We start from the raw sequence: 6244 nt of genomic DNA on the forward strand, positions 1-6244 counted from the left end.
ATATATATTATTCAGCTGTATATATATATATATATATATATACTATTCAGCTATATATATGTATATATATATACATATATATATATATACCACTTTCCATATTGTTCATTCTATAATCAACAGAGTTCTATTATACTGAATTTAGCTATTTTAAAATTCTATTTTGGACTTTAACTTTTTTTTTTGCTTTATCTTTATCATTAATTTACTAGGTATGAAATGGACATATTGAAATTCCTAATTATTTTAATTTTCTGCACATTTCTTCTGGTAAATTGATTAACCTTTCATTTAGCTTCCTAAATGTTTTGCCATTCAAAGTATGTGTGCATGTATATATGTGTGTGTGTATGTATAGAAACAGTTTAATTTTCTGTAATACCTTTAAGTATAATAGGCTTCCTTTGTTTAACTCTTTTGTCTATTTTGCTATTGCTTTGTCTGAAATAACAATTTTGACCATCTCCCAATTTATACTCTTTACAGAACTAAAAATTGACATAAATAATTAGAGAAGATAAGACAAATCAATAATAAAAATGGTAATATTACTAAATTAATTATTAATGCCAATCAAGCTATTTAAGTAATATTATGGATCTGGGGGGGGGCAACCATGACATCCATCTGGAGGAAGAAAAGGTCAAGAATCTCAAGGAGAGTAATGAAGAAAATAGTGGAAAGGTAGGGAGCATAACAATACCAAATCTTTACCACAAAGCAGTAATCATCAAAATATTTTTGTAATGCTTAAAAAGTAAAGGTTGATCAATTGAATAGATTATGCAATCAACATGAAGAAGCAAATTAACCTAGAAGTCTACTCTTCTATAAATTTGAAGACCCCAGTTATTAGAGTAAGGGTTATAGTTAGACAAAATTTATTCGATGAAAGCTCCTTAATTACCTGACAAAAACTGCTTGGAAAACTTAAATGCAATCTGGCACAAATTAGATTTAACCATGAGACCTCTGAAGCATTGATGACCCTGTCTCCTGACAGAAGGGTGATATATTCAAGATACAGAATGAGACATACATTTTTGGACTTAGTCAAATGAGAGCATCTGTTTTTCTTGACTAATGCATATTTGGTATAAGGATTTTATTTTTGTTTTCTGAGTTGAGTGAATGAAAGGGAGAGAAAAAATAATGCTTGCTAATTAAGAACTAAAAGAAAGTTTACCAAAAGAAGGAAGCTATGTGGGAGACATATTCTGGGGGGGGCAGGATAGCATTTAATACTTTTTTTGAAAATATGTTTTGTTTATGACTTGGCGGATGCCTTATGTTCATGAGTTATAATAAAATAAAATTTATCACATTCATAAAAAGAAAAATTGACCCATAAGCAGAATTGCTTTCTCAATAAACTGGCTCTCTTCACATTCATGTTTGCCAAAATAAAATTAAAAAAAAAAAACAAAATGTTTTTGATGATGCACATTGCACTTTCTAGCAGTAAGCAAGAGTACTTAATAGTGTAGGAGACTATCATAATCCTTTTGCTGTGAAAGAAAAATCTAGGGAAAGGGAAAAGGTGTTGGAAAAGGGAAGACAAAGATCCCTTAAAAACAATGATAGGATTGATGAAAATCAAAATCCTGTTCTGGATTTAAAAAAAAATAGACCTACTCTCTGAGGCTTGGACATGAAATTTAGAAGATTCATCTTCATGAGTTCAAATCCAACCTCAGATATTTACTAGTTGTGTGACCCTGAACAAGTCACTTACTCTGCCTCAAATCTTCATCCTTAAAATGATCTGGAAAAAATTATAATTCATTTCAATATCTCTGCAAAGAAAACCCCAAATAAGAGTCAAATATTATTGAAATATCCTTACTGTTATATTCTTTCCTCATCAAAAATGGTTATATTATTAATAGTTAGTATAGGTAGGATGATGTTTTAGCCAACTCATAGGAGCTGATTGTTAAGTTTTCAGTGTGAACATCCATACCTCCAGATCCAATGAATACTAAAAAAATCAAGGTTTGATTTATTGTTTTGTTATTTGTCTCTACTTAAGAAAGAGGTGAAATGGGAAAGCGGGTAGAAAAAGGATAATAATGCCAATTAAAATTAAAAAGCATTCCAAAAAATCAGTTGTGAAATATTTACCAGAACACCACTGATAGCCTGAATTTGTAATTCCACACTTGAATGGATCTAGCATTTCTCCAATATGAATGTTATAGATAGCAACCCAATCATACATTCTTTTCAGTATGGTTCTTGTCTATGTCCTTCCATAGCCAATTTACCTAGTGTACTAGGGGATCCCTCTCATTTTTTTAAAAATTTTATTGATATCATTATTGCCTCTCTCACATTGTCCTTTTTCTTTTTTCCTCACTTTGCTGAATGATCAAACCATCCCTTTTCCAAACATGCATTTCTTATATTATGTCTTTACAATATTCCTCATGTACTAGTCATTGTCAGACTTGAACTATATATCCCAAAGAAGTTAAAGATGGTTGTTCAAATCATCTCAGTTATATCCAACTCTTCATAATCCCTTTTGGGATTTTCTTGGCAAATATATAGGAGTGGTTTTCTATTTCTTTCTCCAGCTCATTTTATACATTTTAAAGAAACTAAGGTAAACTGGATTGTGACTTTTCTAGAGTCACCTGGCTAGCAAGAGACTAGAGTTGAACCCAAGGAGATAAGTCTTCTAGATTTCAGGCTGAACACTCTATCCCCTGCCCCAAAGACAGTTACAAATGTCCAAAATATTCCAAAACATTCACCATAATACTTTTTTTGTGGTAAAGAACCAGGAAAAAAGTAAGTGTCCATCAACTGGGAATCACTATGAAAATATGGCATATTAATATAATGTAATATTATTTTACAATACTAAATTATATATATATATGTGTGTGTGTGTGTGTGTGTGTGTGTGTGTGTAGAATTTGAATGAAATCAATTTAAATTAATACAAGACAAAATAATTAGAACCAACAGAAGAATATACAATGAATAGCACAAAGGAAATTAAGAAATCATAAAAAAGTCAAACTCTGATTAGGGGAGAAACAAGGGAAGGCCCTAGGGAATAATTCAAGATTCATCTCTCATACCTCATGGCAGAAAGGTAGGAGCCTACTGGGAAAGAATGACTTATATATTATCAGGCAAGATTTCTGTATGGCAGAGTTTCGTTTAATTATTTTTTATCACATGGGAGGTTCATTCTTGGGATGGGTAGGAAATAACAAAATATGTAGCTAAGAGTTTTCAAAATAACAAAATAATTTTTATTCTTCAGAGATTCTGATTTTCCATGATTTGTAGGTCTTAAGTATTCCATAGAGATATTACGAGTTTCAGTGAAGGAAACAAGTCACTCTCATTTATTTCCAGATCAAAACCCCATTTACCAATTGCTGATAATATTCTCCTGAAAATCATTTGCTAAGAAGACAAGTTCTAATCTGAATTCAAAATGGACATACTTATATCTACGAAATCACAGATCCTTCAAGATAGCTAGGAGGTATGTTAAAGTTACCTAATCCAATTCATCCATTTTACAGTTAAGGAATCTGAAACTAGACATTTGATGACTTTCAGAGTCAAGCCTAGAATTTGGGTATCTAGTACCTCCAGTGAATCTCTCCCTATTCCCACCCGAGAATTGTTTTTATAGTTCCAGAAATATCCCTTGTAAGTCCAATTGAAAAATTAGAGGGCAGGTCAGGATCACTCACAATAACATCCTGGGCTTCCCTCAAAGCTCTTTAATTGGTGTGATATTCTTTTCTATCCATTTGTTTCTAAGCAACTGTTATGTTTTCTTTTCACTGTAGGATACGTTTTCTGGCTGCCAATTAGCTGCCTCTATTTTTAAATATCTCCAGCTTTCTCATCTAATTGGTAATGATGATTTCCATTAGATGCCTATCAAATTCAGCGCAAATTGATGCAAATCACTTTTCTACACCTAAGAATCCAGCCTGTATATTACACAGAACTTAGGTCTCTAAGAAATAGATCTTTGATATAGAAAATGAAAGAAATTGAGATCAAGGAATATTTCCATTTGATATTAGTCTCGGATCACAAATCAGATGAATATTTCTAGATAAACAGTACCTGAAAAGGACCCTATATTCATAAGACTTCATTGTGCCAAATTATTGCTTATGCTATAGAAAACTTTAATTTTTTTCTCTTTGTCAATTACAATGGGAAGTCTAAGTTTCAAGAATCTCCCTAACTTGAAATGTTTGTGAGAAGTATAATTGTATGACACCTCATTTCTCATCTTCTCCCTTTTGCACTGACTATTCTCCATGCCTTGAATGTATTCCCTCCTCACCTTGGACTCTTAGAATTTTAATTTCCGGGGCAGCTAGGGGGCATAGTGGATAAAGCACCAGCCTTGGAGTCAGGAGTACCTGGGTTCAAATCCAGTCCCAGACACTTAATAATTACCTAGATGTGTGGCCTAAAAAAAAATAGAATTTTAATTTCCTTCAAGGTTTAGCATAGATAACATTCTCTACATAAAACCTTTTCCTTTTTTTTTTTTTTAGGGTTTTGGGTTTTTTTTTTTTTTGCAAGGCATATGGAGTTAAGTGGCTTGCTCAAGGCCACACAGCAACAGTTAGGTAATTATTAAATGTTTGAGGCTGGATTTTGAACTCAGGTACTCCAATTCCAGGGCTGGTGCTCTATCCACTGAACCACCTAGCTGCCCCCATAAAACCTTTTTTCTAACACCTCCCTCTCTCCAGCTTCCTTTTATCCTCCTCATTAAAGTAAATTACTATTTTGGTGATGTTGAGTTGGTCTCTTGTGTCATGACCCTATATAATATTTTCTGGCAAAGATAATAAAATTTGAAGTAATTTACCATTTCCTTCTTTAGTGAGTCCCCATTTTACAGATGAGGAATTGAGGAAAATAGGGGGTTAAATTCAGGATGTACAATATCTCCCAATAGTCAATTTGATGGAATTCAATTTTGGTCCCATTATCATTTCCTTAGGCAATATTTAATGGAATACACAAATCACCTTGGATATCTGAATAGATTTTAATTTTCTTTCTAAAGGTCTGGTGACTGTGGACGAATGAAGTGGTGACAGGAGAGTCAGCTGTGGAAATAATATCAAACTACAACTCAATATGATGTTGTCTTTTATTTTTATTTATTTTTAGGATTTTTTTGCAAGGCAAATGGGGTTGTGGCTTGCCCAAGGCACCACAGCTAGGTAATTATTAAGTGTCTGAGGTCAGATTTGAACTCAGGTACTCCTGACTCCAGGGCCAGTGCTCTATCCACTGCGCCACCTAGCTGCCCCTTGATGTTGTTCCTTTAAAAATTTTTCCTACCATGGTAATATGTAGCTAAGAATTTTCAAAGAATCAAGGCTTCTGACACAAGGAGTTGTTTTTAATATTTCACAAACATGAGAGGATGAATTGATAACCACTTCTACAAGTAGTCTTGATGGTTAATTAATTAGTATAAAAAGGGTATATGGTTACTTAGAATTAATGATGGACTGGGAAAAATAAAAGAGTTCTGTAAATTTCTCATTTGTATGGGTCTGGTTATTCTCTGTTTCCTACAGCATCCCTTGCTGATTTTACTCATTCTGCTTCTTGTCTTCCTCCTCTTTTGCCTCTTCTTTACCATAATTTGCATCTTTTTGCAAAATTCTTCTACTGCTTCCTTTTTTTTCTAATTTTTTCCCCCTTTTGCCAGCAGATGAGTCTGGGAATATTTTAGGAGCAGCTTGTATCATGATATTTACTAAAAATAATACAAGTATTGGCACCAGATTGAGACCCAGAAGAACATAGAATATTTACATCTTTTCCTCATCTACAAAATGAGCTGGAGAATATATTGAAAAACCACTCTAATATCTCTGCCAATAAAACCACAAATGGGGTCATGAAGAATTGAACCCAACTGAAAATGACTGAACAATAGCATAAAATTAGAGAAACAGGGAGTATCTGAATCCCAGGACTGCTACACCAAATTTGAGGAATCTGTTGATGTGTTGAATAGATAATATGTTGGATTTGGAATAAAGATGTGAGTATTGGTTATGTGACTCAACCGAATCATTTTACTTCTCTGAGTTCAAGTTTCCAAGTCTGTAAATTAAGGTTAGTAATCAGATGGACAACAGCCTTTCTACCTCTAAGGGGTTGTTGTGAGACTTTTGGAAGGTGGGGACTGTCATTGTCTTTGCATTTTCTTGATGGACAT

This window comes from Macrotis lagotis, chromosome 2, assembly GCF_037893015.1.
Source record: "Macrotis lagotis isolate mMagLag1 chromosome 2, bilby.v1.9.chrom.fasta, whole genome shotgun sequence".
Lineage (NCBI taxonomy): Eukaryota > Metazoa > Chordata > Mammalia > Peramelemorphia > Peramelidae > Macrotis > Macrotis lagotis.